The sequence below is a fragment of the Anser cygnoides genome, chromosome 3 (genome assembly GCF_040182565.1).
Source record: "Anser cygnoides isolate HZ-2024a breed goose chromosome 3, Taihu_goose_T2T_genome, whole genome shotgun sequence".
Classification (NCBI taxonomy): domain Eukaryota; kingdom Metazoa; phylum Chordata; class Aves; order Anseriformes; family Anatidae; genus Anser; species Anser cygnoides.
In genome coordinates, this window is record NC_089875.1 from 95,946,086 (window position 1) to 95,962,555 (window position 16,470).

The 16,470-nt window shown below is 38.2% G+C and overlaps 1 long non-coding RNA gene across 1 annotated transcript; it reads right to left on the reverse strand.

The window, feature by feature from the left end:
* Positions 1–592: 592 nt before the first annotated feature.
* LOC136790504 (uncharacterized) lies at positions 593–16,403 on the reverse strand. The gene is made up of 3 exons (XR_010830538.1): positions 16,027–16,403; positions 5,392–5,602; positions 593–3,136 (listed from the first exon to the last, which is right to left on the reverse strand). It is a non-coding gene; the product is annotated as an uncharacterized lncRNA (long non-coding RNA).
* Between the last annotated feature and the right edge of the window lie 67 nt (positions 16,404–16,470).

Here is a 16,470-nt window from a genome sequence, read left to right on the forward strand (position 1 = left end):
TCAGGAGAAGGGAGTGATTGTTTCCTGAGCAGTGCATGGCTCCATCTCAGGTGGCTATGTTGTGAGGTGGCAATCAAGATTCTAAGGCAGAAAATATTTTTCTTTACCATTCATACCCAATGTCCACTCCAATTGATCAATGTTTTCAAACACTGTGAATGCAGCTTTGCTTTGGTCTGTGCAGCAACATCTTGTGCAAAACTGAAGTTTTTACAGGACAGAATTGAGCCAAGCTTCTTCACTGATGTTCAAAGCAAATACCTACCTTCATTCATCAGATACCTCGTTATAATAGATGCATTCTTTCTATAACTGCATTCGAATATATGATACTGTGCAGCATATGTTTGACAAGTGGGACAGTAGGAATTCATGTTCCCAAGCTAGGGGATAGACAGTTATTCAAGTCTGTTATAAAAAGTAGAAAGCAAGCATTGGTATTATTTATCTTTCCTATAAAGGAGAAAAATTATGATTATTAAAAAGTCTAGGTAGCTGGAAATTAATTCAGGAGAAACACTGACAAACAAAAATACAGCCCATAAACCCTGTGCTTACACCACTTTCATAAACTATAAATAAACAATTTCTTAATGACAAATAGACAGATATAAGCATAATAGTCATTTTCTCTTAAAAGGGGCCTCAGGATCAACTGAGAAGTTTGGCTTACTAAAACGTGCTCACATTTTGCAACAAAATGAAATAATTCAACTTAGAAACTTTTAATTAAAAGAGCTTTATAAATTGCATTCATTATGTATGTTTGCAGTGATATATTTCTTTGCTCTCTAGAGCAATCTGTTTTCCTTGGTCTCTTTTTCTTTCACTTAATAAATTATCCTCATTTACACAAAATGTTAATGCCACGCTCTTTATTAATAGGATAAATATGGACTTCAGTAACAACAAATTATGTGGTGTCACAGTTAAATGATCTGCCCCTTTCCAGCTTAAGTTCACTGTTGAACACCAAGCCTGCCAACGGGTTGGCAGCTGCTGTTTGCAGCACAATGCACGACTTTTAAGGCAAAGCTTTCGGAAATTGCTCCTTTGGGGTGGTCTAACACCATCTGAGGTTTGCCGTGCCTGAGTTCGAAACAAGGCTGTGAGCACTCCCCTCTCCGCATTGTGCTGGGTTAGGATGCTCAGGGAAGCCAGTGGCAGGGCTGACCAACTCTATTTCTTTGCTGGTTTGAAGAGTTTGTCATTTAAACACATTTAAGACATAAGCCCCCAAATATATTACGTTTTCTCACAGATTTTGGCTGCTATGCCAGATGCTTCATCTTACAGAGACCACACAAAGACAGCTTGATGGAAAAGGGCAAAGACTGCTTCCATGGTAGCATTAACAAGCTGCAAGGCTTATGCAAAGCTAGCAGAGTATCTTGCTTTTCTTATAAAACCTTACTGATTTTTTTTTCCTGTTAAGTACATTATGGCTCTAATAATAATTCTAGTCCAGCTGCTAAGCCATGCAGTTTCAAATCCGTGTGCTGCAAGCAGGGTACCTAATTCTGTGTGAGGGCACCTAAACACAGCTGGCTTGGTTTGGTACCGTGCACTTGGAAAGTCAAGGGAAATTAACTGCTTAGAGGAGGATTGCACTTGTCTCTAGTTAGGGAAATGCTGAGCCCTCCTGGGGAAACACTGTACCTCTAAAGGAATTGTTTTTTGTGCAGCTGCTATATTAAATAAAAATAAGTTTAAATTTTCCAGCCATCATCTGGTGAGCTCTGCCTTGCCTTTTATTGTGTCACTGATACTCTGATCACCTTAAAGACACACACACGCAGCACAGAAACCACCCTTAAGCAACAGCCCAGCCCTCTCCATACTAGCCCAGGCTTTTGCATTTCCTCAATCTGTTGACAGGACTGATCTCAAACCATCTGGTGGCAATTTCCCTGCATTTCCCCGACTCTTACACACCACTTTCAGAACATAACAACAGTAGAGAGAACAGTATTAGTGTCACCTGTAACATGCTTAAGAATTAGTGAGTCCTCTCATGTAAAATAATCCACCTATTTCATCAATAAATTATGGCATGTGTTTTAAAGGAGACTTTTGAGTTTGGCAGAAGAGTTTTCCTGAAGGCTGGACTTGTTCCCATTTCTGGGATCATGACACACAATGCCTACAGGTAACCTGCTTGCAGCTCTTCCATTTTTATACAGTAGGTCGGCAAGATCCTTTCCCAACTTGCACCTTCCCTTGCCATTGTTCCTCCATACTGCCCCAAAACACAAGAACAAAAACACAAGACACAGCCTTCTGTAGTCAAAAAAAAAACAGTTTTGGCACCCAGGTGGCAAGAAGAAGACAGCCACCTGATGCGAAAACAGGGGACAAGGAAGAAACCATGGAAGGACTAGGTGAGGGCAAGAAATGGTTAGGGACTGGATAGGAAGTCAGGAGAAGCTAACAGTGAGGTTAGCTGAGAAAGAGCTTTCTTGGGAGGACTTGAGAGGACTGAGGAAGAGACCATGATGGATGGGTCAAGAAGGGTCTCTAAACACCAATGGAACTTCCCCTCCAAAATGCAGAAATTCAAATTCCTCAGTCTCACCACACCCCTGATATCAGCCATAACCTACAAAGCACCTTGGAAAGGGCACTTTTAAATCTACTTTACTGCTGGAAAACATAGACAATGACATTCTGGAGCAGCTATCAGTTATTCTACCACTGAAGTGCCAAAGGTCTGTGCGATAGAAGGTTCCAGCTCCATCAATGGACAGTCCCTCACAAAAATGGAAAATTTAGGGATTTTTTTTCAGCTTTGCTTCTAAAAAATGCCAAGAATCGATTGGCATTTCATCGAAGATTCAGAAGTTAAAAAACAGTAGAATTAAGGTTTTACAGACAGTATTACTTTGTGCTAATTCACCATGACAGAGTTAATAACTACAGAAACATGTCATTATGCTTTTCAAAGGACCTCCCATATAATTTAGCAAATAAAATAGCCAGTGCTCAACTAAATGAACAGATTTTGTTGTCAGTGTTCAGTGTGATGCCCCAGGCCTTGCATGCCACAATATTGTTTACCAACCAAGCAGATGGGATGCATCTAGGCTTCAATGTCTTCAGTGCAGGCATCCATTCCTGAGCTGGCCATCTACATTCTCTTTAAAACAAAGAAGAGGAAATAGGCAGTTACAGGAAGCAATTCTTGAGACAAAGTTGAAAAGCCTCATTTAGGATAAGATATGTCCTGTAAGCGCATGCTTCTCATCATCAAAAGCCAAGGTACAAACATCAATACCCAGGTAGGATAAATTTATAGCCTGATATTTTTCCAGACTCCTTATGCATGGCTTTTAATCCCTTCAGTGGTAGTTGTTGAGTCTTCTTGAGACTTCTCTTGAGAACTGGACATGGATATACCCAGTCAGGTTCTAAAAACTGAGATCTTTATATCCAGTGGCCATTTGAGAAAGGTCAGTGGACAGGCAACAGCTGGGAGTTTTGTGGCAGAGCTGTGGGAAGACCCTCTCCCAGGGCCATAGTATTCCCTCAGATAAGAAACTGTGCCTTCCCTAATTTACAGTTCTCTCAGCTTCAGTTTGGGCATTTTCTATTTGCAGGCAATTTTGCAACCAAGTGACCCTTAGGATGTAAGCTGTGCATGTGCATAGCAAAGGTATAAGACTGGAAAATGAAGGCTATATCAAGGGTATCACATGCAAAGGTATTCCTGATTGCTTTAGGACTACTGTAGATGACTTCCAGAGGGTCAGCAAACAGACAAAGCTTATTTGCTCTGCATAGATGGCAGAGGTTTTAGAGCAATTTTCAAAGGTGTTTACTGTCTTCATCCCAGCAGAGGAAAAAGCAGGCTGAAGAGCTGATCATATTGCAGCCTGAGAAAATATGGAGACAGACAAGACTATCAAGAGAGGGGTCAAGATCTGTAGTAAATCACCTGCTTAGTTTCCTTAAGGAATAGGGCTCATTCCTAGCCTACCTCTGGGCAGAACTGTCTTTTTCTGTCCTTGGCCTGATCCTACACCAAAAAAAGCAATCTTTTTTGACATTTACAGATACTCATTTAAATGTAATATGCATTTCTTTCCAGTATCATCCTGACATTCCTTCTCAACACCCTGCCCTCTGCTGTCCTGCACGCAGGACAACCTTGCAAAGGTTGGTGTTCATGATATCTGATTATAAAGAAATCAGGAAAGAGCGCAGGAAGCATCAAGAAAATGAGTTGCCTGGCTCAAAAAAAGTCTTTTAGTAAAACTCCAGACTAAATATGCGTTCAGCTGCACACCTCAGCAGAGCCAGTAACATATGCCTGGAAACAAGGTATGCAAATGGGCATACTTAGTTATGGAAAATGAGCTGCATTAAGAGGAAAACTTAATGTAACCACAAAGCTAATGGTTTCTATCACCATGTGCTTGTTCATATTTCCTTGTGGCATTTTTGACATGAAGCTTAGTCTGGAATGGAAGAGATAAATATGTATTTCATTTGGCAGCCTGGCCTAGATAAACAGTATATCACTTTTGTGGATACAGGATTTACAAATGTCTCTGGAGACTAGAAACTCTTGACAATCCTCAACACAGTAATTGATCTTGCTTGCTGGCCTTTTGCATTTATATCACTTTGGTCTCTTGTATGTTAAATAATTCAAGCATCTTATTTTCTGATTGCAGAGGTTTTTTTAAGTGGCATGAGCCTGCAGAGTAAAGAAATGGTAACAGTAAGCTCCTGGGTGGTAGATCACTTTGGTGACAGTATTTTGTTCTTGTTGCGAGTGTGAGCTACACTAGTGCCTATTTATATTTTTCTTGAATAAATCAAAGTTTGAATTCCAAAAATAAAGGCAGAAATGTTTATTTTGTGGGGAAAAATAGTGGTTAAATAAATGTATTTATTTTTGAGGACACAAGCATGTTAACAATATGTTTAACCTTTACTAAGGAAGGGTACCTCTGCTATTCAGGTGAAAAAGCAGGTATCACTTCTTGTGCAAAAGCTTAATGCAACGTAAATAATTAAACACTAAATGTGTATTCATTGACTGCTCTCCCAAGAGAAGCTGTGCTTGCAGTATGTTTCACACCTGGTTTATGTTAGCTCCTGTCAAAATATTCCTCATAAACATACAGAAGGGTCATTTTAATCCCCTGTAAGTAGATTGACTTGAAAGTACTCAGTGGAGGAATGCTGGTGACAACCAGTCAGCACTAAGAACATTTTCAGGATTTCTCTAATTAACCTTTCAAGCCTGAATGAGCTACTCTAGAGTAAATCTGCAGAAAATACAACTGGAAGATACCCTGCAATGTCCCTCAGCTTGTGCTAAATGGGAGGCCTTCTGGCTCTTCCTCCTCTGGGGCAGGACTTGCTATGCAGAATTATACCCACCTGAAAGAATCCTTCCTCCTTGCTGCGGAGAACAGTGTGGCCATCACACAGGACATGATGGTAGCAGCCACAGGGCCTGGGTCCCCTTCTTACTGCACTTGTTCCCCTCTGTCACTGGTGGCCATGCACCACTGCCTGCTGCTGCCCATGCTTCACAGGGGCCTCCTCACCTCTCTGCACTACGAGGGAATTTCATGCTCCAAGACAGTGCCTGCATACATTGAAGGTAAGACAAAAAAAGCAATGCTCACATGTGGTCTAATAAGTACTTAGTAGCCCATTACAAACTAACAAAAATTCCTAATGCTGCCCCTACGATTCTAAACAGATTTGACTGCAGAAAAGAATCTGCATTCAAGTCTTTACATTCTTTTAAAGGCTACTCTAAGCATACAGCATACAAAAAACATGGCGGAAGGTGTTATTTTTAGCATTTTACAGGCTTATTTTTGCTTCCACAAGTATGTTTAAGATGGAGAGTACAATATACATTACAGCATTCAAAGGGTATGTTCAGCTTGTGGTTTGGCAAAAGCCCTGCTTGGAGACATACTCAAGGTTTTCTGCCTTTGACAGCTTTATGCTCTTGTTATCAGCATGTTCATCTTCTCTTGGGGTTTTAGCATTCTGAATGTTCCTGCTACGGTGTCTTCAAATCAAAATAATGAGACACAAGCAGGCACTATCTTACATATGTCATTGTCGGTAATTGACAGGGACTGCTTACTTGCATACCCTCATGGCTGTAACCCAGGCAAAGAGCTTAAACTCCGTATTGAACCATAACTCTAAATTTAGAACCATTATGGTCCTTTATTAATAATAGCAATACTCAGCACTTGCGTATAGCCATGCCTTTTATAGGAGAATCTTGAACATGCACTGCAAGCAATAAATAAGCCACAAAACATCCTTGGGTAGTTCAGAATGATTATTGTCTCTTCATTTTACAAAGGAGCTTCAAGAAGTCCTTTATTTTTTTCTCCTTTTTTTTTTCATAGCAACCATTACTGCTTCAGCTAAATTTCTGCAAGAAATAAAAGGTCTGCCCAGCTAAGGCATTAGTAGGTTTTGTGGACCGTTCTGCTTTTGCTCATAAATTTTAAGGGCATGAGGAATGACTATGATCTTCAAGTCTGACCTCATGGACAATACAAGACTATCATTTGTGGGTGAAAAATGGAAATTTTCCACATCTGTACAGTGGTATTATTTTCGTACACTTACTACAGACCTTATACATTATAAACAGATGCCATACACACAGGCTTAGTAAATCAGTCCTATTAGAATCAAATCAGAGTTTTTTGTGACATGTCAATCTCTCTTATAAATTCATTTCACAGTTGACCTTCCTCAGCTGAGTATATTTTATTGCCAGACTCACACTGCAGCAGGGTGGCTTATTGAGAGTGAACTTTTTTCGTCCACCACCATGACTAAACACTGCAGAGGTTTGTTGCAATTAGAGTAGCATGAAGCTCGGTGTGTTATTGCCCAGAGTGAATTACATCCTTACTGTAAGCAGAATATTTAGTATTCAACAATAAAAGACGATAGATATCTGCAAGGAATATTTTCTAACAATTACCCTGAGCCACGTGCTCCCCATTAGCATAGAAATGAACTACTCTCTTTTGAGATAATGTGACAGAAATTCTACTACAGAGGTTTTTCTCTTTCTCCTGTTATATTTAACTCATTTCAAACATACAAGATGTAAGAACAAAACAGAGTGGGCAAGCCAAAGCAATTATGGTAATGCATGAGTACATGTACAAATTCACCAGGGAACAATAAGAAAAAACAATAAAAGATAAACACAAGAGGTACAGATATCCTAGAAGAAGTATACACCGTATGAACTGAAACTGTTCCTTTTACTGGTTTGCTTAATTCTATAGAGGAATCATTCTGTTCCTACACTCTTCGAGGGGGTACGCCATATATCAATAACCAGACGCTGTAATTGTAGCATTCAGAAGTGTCTTCTATGAGACATATATCAAGGATTTTTCCTATTTGGAAATCTTTTGTCTACTGTTGAACTAGTGACTGATGGCACATCAGTGGAAAGCTCTACTATGGACCCCAGACCGGGCTTTCTAAATATATCCCTTCTTCATCATAACCTGGCATTTTTTAAAAGCAGCACTATAACAACAATATTCCAGGTCTTGGGAGTATCTTCAAACTGCTTGCAAATAAAACCCAGGAAATGAAAAGAGAAGATACAAAGAAATGAGGGGGAAAATACTGCTTCGTACCCACAGCATCTTGCCAACAATTAGAAATGCTTGAGGAAGGTTATTGTCCTCAGTGGCAGACATATAACTGAATATGAGTTGGTAAGATCTTTTCTATTTTTATTAGGAACAGGGCAGCAGTTGTTGTTGTATCCTATCAGGTCTCACATACAGAGAACAAAAAAAAAGTGTATATCTTAACCACCAATCTGCCTTCCAATAAACCCTGGAACAAGAAAAGAAATGTACATAAGACACATGTTAAAATCAATAGTTTCAATGTCCAGCAGAAAAGAAAGATATTAAAATTTTGATGTCAAACCATCTGTGATTATGAGAACAAAGGAAAGGTGAGGACAGTGAGGACATACTTCAGGGACTAAAAAATAATTGGAAAAAAAAAAGTGGATGAAACTCTTTTGGGCTCTTGATGTACCTACATTGCACTGATAACCTGAATAAGTGACATGTCAGCCCATGCCAGGATGTTTGCTCTCACACGAGCATAGCTGTTCCTACAGTAAAATTGTCCTGCTGTTACTGAATTCTTCCTGCCCGCTGTGTGAAAGGGTTTGTTTCACTGGGGTAGTCTATTATTGCTTCCCAGTCAATGGTGCTAATTGCAGGAGAACTTCTCCATCCCTCAAAGAGAGGGTGAAAAAGATATTATAAGACTAGAAGCATTTATGGGATCTCTGAACGTAGCTGATGCTCGGCATGGTTTTAATCACACCGTCTGTCAGATGAGGAATCACGGGTAAAATATCTGTGCTTGACAGCTGTGGACAGAAGGCCTAAGACAACAGGACTTGTAGAATGAAAGGCTAAGACTACAAATTATTCCACTCTGTGAAATCAAAGTCTTGATAGCTGTTTGTCAGAACTGCTGAGTGCCTTTTCTGACAGGTCTCTTTAGGAGAGACTGTCTCTTGAGAGTAATGGAGGTTGCACTAACTTTTGAAGAAGGTAGAAGTGGGAGTACAAGCATACAAGGGGCTTCTACACAGACAGAGCTGCAATAAAATTGGCATAAGTGAGCACAGAAAAGGGGAGAAATCAATTGTACAAATGATGCTTCTGTCTCTGTGCTTCTCTCTAGAAGTATACTTTTTTTTCTTTTGATGCATTTTGAGTTACAATGTCACTGCTTTTTTTCAGGTAGAGAAAATGCAGTTTTTCATGATCTTCAGAATGTATCTGCCCCAAAATCAAATAATCTGTAGCACAAGACATGTGTCCTACTACCTCCAACACGCATGCACACAATTCTTACTCTTATACACAGATTTTGTCATTGACTTGTTACTGAGAGCTCCCATGAGGTCAATGAAAGTCTGGAAAATGTAACCATATGTTTCAGTCTTGCCCTTGGTTGGGTAGTTATTGACACCTTCCTTATCCAAGATTAAAGCTTCTTTATCACATTTTATGTTTTAAAGATGTAAGTTATTTTAAAGTAATCGACTGAGCTAGTGATCTCTGGAATTAAAATAGATGTGATTTGCATACACATCTGCTTTGTTGTAAATTATTGGCAAGGAAAGGCAATACCTAAACTTCAGCTGCTTTTATCATCCCTGTGTTATATTTAAAATGCCCTCGGTGAGAAATATGTGAATAATAAAATAATTTAGCTGTGAGTTCCTTACATATAAGAAAGACAGGCAGACAGACAGACGGGATTCTTTTTCTAAATAAAAACCAGAATGCCACAACCAAGTCCCCTACAGAGGCACTTACTGATTGTTTCCTGTACTGAAAGGTTTTATCTTTTGGGTGATGATAAGAAAATAACTGAAGCAGCGTTTCCAGGTATCTGAGAATGTTTCTAAGACATATTTTTAGGTTTTAGTCAGGTGTTGCTTAGATGGAAGTTAGACCAAAGGAGAAAAATAACCCCTTGCATATCTGTTATTTCATACATGTGTGCCTTTGACTTATCCAAAATATATTGCCTGAACTGCATGACATGAAGCCTTGCTTGTGTAAGACTCTCTCAAGGTGAGTCAAATCCAACATTTAGAAAAGTTTCAGACCAGTCCTATCCTTTCAATGCAATGCAGCCTGAAATGCACTCTGGCCATTCTTAGGACATTTATATTGTAAATGAAGCTAAAGTTATTGATCAAGCTTTTTTTGCATAGTGGAATTCACAATGATTTATAATAATGAGGAAAGCTCTCTGCATTTTTATCCAACATCAAGCGAAATTAGAATACTTCTTTCATAGCCCACCACTCAAGAATCCCCCCAGTTCTTTGACAGTAAGTTTTCATTTTGATTTTTCTGTATTCAAAACCAAGAGCTTTCCAGTGATTCTATTTTTAATATTATTTGACAAATATTGTTTTAATATTTTAATTTTAATTTAATATTTTAATTGTATTTGCCTATAACAGGCATCTAGGTGCCAACACAATTCAGTCCTATTTTAGTAGATGTTGTTGGGGAAAAAAAAAGAAAAAAGAAAAAAAAAACAAATGTGTGCCAAAAGATACATAAGCTAAAAGATAACAGGCAGCCAAGGGAAACAAGGATGTTATAACCAAAATTGAGAGGGAGTTTAATGAAAGGTTAACAGTGATTATTTCCTATAACAGCTGTTTGAAATGTTAGGTATTTTTGGCAAGCCCAAACCAAAAAGGATATGAAAATCAGAGGAAAATTGTAAAAAGACCATGGGGAGCTATGAAGATTTAGTAAGAAATGGAAATGTCCAGAAAGAAAATTAAAGATTATTTAAAGATTTAATTTAAAATTAAAGATTTTAAAAAAATTTAAGATTTTTTTTAAAAAATTTAAAGCATCTACAAAGATGCTTCTGAAGAAAGGGGAAAGCCTGAGAGAATAATAACAATAATAATTAAAAAACAAAAAACAAAAAACTGAGGCCCATTGTTAAAGCAGCCATAGGTGAAGGTTAAGCAGAAGATGAGAGGGCAGATGTTCAGTGTCTGTCACTTCAGGTTAATTGCACATAATCATCTGGGTTACAGTGCCCACCACCTGCTTGTCAAGGCCTTCCACTGGCTCAAAACACAGATTATAAACCATTCAGAAAAACAGAGACCATCTCTGATGTGAGATATAGTAATCCTGTAGTTAGCAGAATGGAACGATGATTTCTGCTGTTGGTCTACCACAACAGAAGGACCTTTATGAGTTGTAGAAATTGTGCAGGACTCTGCACTTGTCATTTACCCTGCACAGTTAATGCAGTGATTTTCCTCTTATTGGCCTAAAGACTCTCAGTCAATTCATATCTCTAAGTCCACAAAAAGTAACTAAAGCCATCATTCTGTTATAAATAAGCTAGTAAATAGACTCTGCAGGAATCCATAGCTCTCCTGGGAAGTGCTGAAGCATTAATGCCTTGAAAAAAAGGTCTAAGCTACTGGTCTTTTATCATTTTGCAATAATCAGCAGAGGAGAAAGAGAGACTGTGCCTTCATGGGCAGCGTATGGTCTGTCCTTTGTTAGAAAGCTCAGGCACAGAGGAGGGCCCAGGACCTCCAGGCACCTCGCGTCAGGATGCTGCCTTCTGCCACTGTCTCTCTGCTGGTAGCAGAGCCGTGTCCCCACAGGTGACAGTTTACAAACTGGGTTAAGAACTGCCTCAGGTCTTCATAATTTGTGTAATTTCTATATTTTTGTTGCACACCTATACTTGGAGACATTATACTCTTCGTCTAATTGAATGTACACCAAGGATATTTTCCGTGGCAAGGCTGGTGTTTCTGCTACCACTTAGGATGTAACAGGGGCTTGAGAAAGTGGACTGAGAAGAAATTATTGTGCAACATGTTGCTCTGGGGTGACTTTCTCTTGTTTTAAGAAATGCAGCCTTAGAAAGCTGTGGAGTAGAGCAGATGAAGGTGTATACCAGCTCATCTTTCCCCTTCACGCTGGGCACTCATGCTGTGTTCATTTCACAGACTCAGGCAGAGAGAATAAACTAAGTAGAAGTGTTAACTACATATTTATGGGAAACATGCATTTAATTGTGGGCTTGCTTTCAGTACTGATTAGTTTCATTTCTGTCCATTTTATACAATCCTCCTGCAAAAGATTTCCATGTTTTTTCCCCTGTATGTTTTGAGTAGTTCTTCACTGACTTTATTTTTTTAAAATGTTACTTATTATTAAACACCCAGAGGAGGAATGGCTACAGTGGTTTGTTTTGTTGTTTTGTTTTGTTTTTCATATAATACAGGGGAAAAAAAAAGTCTTTTTTAAAAGGTCTGTTTTTCAAATAGTTAATATCAGATGTGAAAATAAAACAGAGTTCAGCTGTACAAATTTCTCTATTTTTCTAAATAACAGAAGATGTGATTTTTATTAATGATATTATAAAATAATAAACATCTAACTTGAAAGGAACCTCGAGAGGCAATACAATATATTTCCTACCTTTAAGTAGGATCAAAAATACTTACACTATTCCTGGTAGATGTTTGTCTAACCTAATCTTAACAATGTACCAGGATGGAGCTCCCACAACCTCTCTAGGCAACCTGTTTCCACAAATAAGCACCCCTTTAACATCAGGGTCTGGGGTGTTTTTTTATTTGATTGATTGATTGATTGATGTTTTACTGTCTTGCCTTGCTGCACTGAAAGCCTGTTTCTTTTTGTCCTATCCAGAGAGAACAAAAAATTTACATTTGGAAGGACTGTTTTTCTCTTATTCAGAATAAAGAATAAAATCCTTCTTTCCCTAAGAAAATGAAGATAGGTACCAAGTTGTCATTCCTTCAGAATTTCACTTACCCTCCACAAGTTCCCAAAGATAATAATGACTCTCAACCAGTTCTTCCAATATCCTGGGACAGAGTTCATGATCCAGACAATGTATTAAATTGCTCTAAGTGTTTTCCTTACCAATCTTTCATGGGTCTAACCCAAGCTTTCATCCATTTATTGCCAGCCTAAATAACAGTTGGCCAAGTGATGGTCTTTTAGTGAGAAATGAAGCAAAGAAATCTTTAAATATTTCTATATTTTAGGTTTCATCTGTCCATAACTTTCCCTCTTCACTGACTGGAAAGTTTTCTTCTTCCTGTTGTATCTATATCATGAGATCTTTTTATAATGAATGTTCCTTGTTGCCTATCTTTGTAAGTCTTGGTCTTTCTGATTTTTTTCTCTTATTGTTCTTTTATTGTTTTATTGTTTACAATTCATCTTCAATAACTTCACCAAATCTCCACAACTGCTCTTTTTAGACTTAGAATTTGCTTTTAGATAGCTTTTTTTTCTTATAACACTTCCTATTCTTCCTCCTCATTGAAATGATTCATACCCACACATTTAATACAGTTTCTCAGGGAACTGCCAACTATTCCTAACTCCTTTTTCTTCTCAGACTTGCCTCCCATGATTAGCAATACCACTGCAGCCGTAAATCTGAAACCACATGCAGAAACTTAACACAACCTTTGCACATTGGAAGGAATGAATTTCAGAAGTGAGAAATGACTTGCAGAACAAATATGAACTCCTTCTATATACACGATATGGGAAAAGTCTCCGTTCAAATGGTACAGGGATTTGTCAGGTTTTGAAATGTGTAATGACAGGTTAATGTTACCTCATTGAATCCCAGCAGTCAACGGTGAGGAAAACAGACTTTCATAAAATATATTACTACTATTCAGGAAGCCACATCAAGAATTAGAAACAATTTAAAAGCTTAGAATGGTCTTTCTGAATGGCAAGAGGCAGCTTAAGAAAAGGCTCTGATGCTAGGACATAGTATTCACTAAATGTCAGGATGACGTGCTTTTGCTTTAAATAATAAATGTTAATTATGAATTTGCTTGACAGATAATGGACAATGTTATCGCCAATGTATCTTTTTCATATAAAATCTGGGCGTTCCCTTGGGGACAGAAATGGTCCTCAGTGAAGTCAGTCCAAAGCCTCAGAGTTGCCTCAATGGCCTCTAGATCCACCTTTAAGATAATGTCAAGTGAAAATCTTGAAGACAAACATAATCAAAGCATGACTGAAGAGCTCTACAGCTGCACAGACTTGTTAACTGAGTAGAGGTACACGGCATCGCTGCTTAGATATATAGAAGTAAATAAATTCTATCCTATAAGTCAAGTCTGGGGAAAGAAGAAATAGGTGCTGATGTAGAAAGATCTATGGAGCTGTTTATCCTGTTGGTGTTGAGCCAAGCAAGTTATGACTATTGGAGAACATATCATTCAAGTGACTTTTATACTGCTGTATAATGGACTGATTAAATAGGCTTATAAAACATTAAAGAACATAGAAAAATGACTACAGATTAACAAAAAAGGTTTGGGCATTTCAACAAATCTTCATGAAAGGAAAAAGGTGAAAAGAGATACAGATTTCTGCAGGAATCCAGGTAATTACACTTCTCAGGTCACTGCCACCCTTACTACCAGGGGATGACAGTGTGTACACGGTGGTTGCTTAAAAAATTGCAAATGGAGAAAGGTAAGATGAAATTTGTCAGGAATCTTCATAAAAGCATGGAAATTTGTGGGATGCATTATAGGATCTGAATATGCATTTTCCAAAATAAGATAAGATATTTTCTATTTTAACTGTGAAAAGGTGATATTTAGAGCATATCTCATCTTCTGGGCTCCAGACAGCAATGGATTTAGTCATAGTGTCAGATCTGTTATGTGCCAAAAGCCACTTAGTCAACTACCTATCCCAGCCAAACAAATAGCTCAGTGCCTTCAACAAATAACTGACTGCAAACCAAAACATAAGCAGTAATAGCAAGATGACGTTACCCTGAGAGAACAGAAAACGCACAACTCCATCTGACAGTGGCTCAGCTTTCCCCATTAAAGTAACCACCAAAATTTATCCTTCTTCTCTTAAAAGACAATATATATCAAAGTGTCAAACTGAACTAGAGAACGGAGCCACATACGGATTCCCCTTCTGAAAAAAAGTTTTCATGAATTGCTGTCTCTCACCTGTGTGCTATTATTCTAAGCTTATAGAGAAGGTAATGCTACAAAAAGTTGGTGCATAACATGTAGATATCTATTGGCATTGTTGTGGTTCACTATTTCCTCCTTAGCTACTCAGAAATAACCGAGTCAATATTAAAGATTCTGAGAGGACTGGGGGTTTACACAAATTCAGCATGGAGATGGAGGAGGGGAGACATTTCTCTACCTATGACATAAATGCAACTGCAAGTGAAAACACCTAAGGAATAATGACAACTTAAAGCTTTCACCTTATTTTTTAAATGTCACACAGGATTTTAGCTTCTTGAAGAAAAAAAAAAAAGTCATTTCTGTGGCACCAGGTGATTGCAGTATGACGCCTGAGCCCAGCAGCTTCAAGGGTTTCCTTCCCCAGTGACAGGATGAAAGCCAAACTCCAATTACTAGTATGGAGTCCAAACTTAAGTATAATGTGTATAATATGTGTAATCTACAGCTTATAAATATATATAAAACATCTACATTTCCACCTGTGCATTGCTTTTAGCCTTCCTGTAGATAATTCTGAAACAGAGAGACAATCTTTAGGGTAGTGGTTGCCCTTGGAAGAATCACAGAGGGAATAATTTGGCCCAACAGGTTTAAGCTGTGCTTGAGCAAGGAAAATGGCAGGACTCAAACTGTCATTCTCTTTACAAGAGCATTCTCTACTATCCTGTCTGTCCATACAAAAGTCATGATCTACTTCTTATTTTTCTTTTATACTTATTCCTTCCAAAGTAATGCATTTTAATTTATCTGTATAAATAGTTTATGTTAAGCACTCTGTTATTAGTACCAGCAGCAATACTACCAGATGCATGATGACAGAATTTGGTCATCTCTTCTTGCAAATATTTACAGTAGGAAGAGTTATGCTACAGTATTTGAAAAGATATTCTGACAGTGCAGCAGTACTCACACAACCAGATGTTTATGATCAAATTAGGTAAGGTTATATGTCCTGTGGGAACGACTCATGAGGAACTCAAGATACTCCTGAAGCGAAAAGCTTCAGGTTACCTCTTCCCAGCCAACACTTGGCAACAGACCACATGCACTTCCAGTCATTTGCATTGCAAAGTGAACAACAGGCATATAAATCAGTTAAAATCTCAGATGTTCACCTGACAATATTACAAAGAGTAGACAATTAACAACACTTAGCCATGACTTAGTGAGAAGTGGCATGAGGTTTTTTTCCACGTTTTACAGTTGATATTTCATTTTTGTTTTCATCTATGCTTTGCTTTTGCATTGTGCTTTGTTAATTGCTTCAGGAAATGGCTAGAGTTTATAGGCTGCCTGGAAACTGGGATGTTTTAAAAGAATGTACTGAAGCGCATTGATCTGAATGATATCAAATCTATTCTTTTCCAATGGTGCATAGCAAGTGACCTTACCTGATTGCAGGAGTCTACTGCTCTTCCATTAATAGTTTACAACCCGTGGTTCCAGTTTTCATCCATATTAAATATATTATAAATCTTTAACTTGAGAAGCAGCCAGCCAGTATGCAGGACTCTGTGATGTGTTGAAATGCCTCTGCTGTTTGAACTCTGGTTCGCTGTGGAGGATGGGTTTCTTTTTGGGCAGGGAAGGGTTCTTTGATGGATATTCTGCTAGAAAAAAAGCAAGGATGGGTAAACTTCTTGCTTTAAAAAAAAAAAAATCACCTCCATGCAAGTCATCATGAATATATATTAACATATGCACCCACCTGTACTCTATCAAACACAAATTACCTCCTAAAATATAGTGCAGCTACAGGACAATCTCAGCACGCAGCTCCATCTTTCACCATTGAGTGAATCACCTTAAATCATGATCTGCAGCTTCAGCAAGCA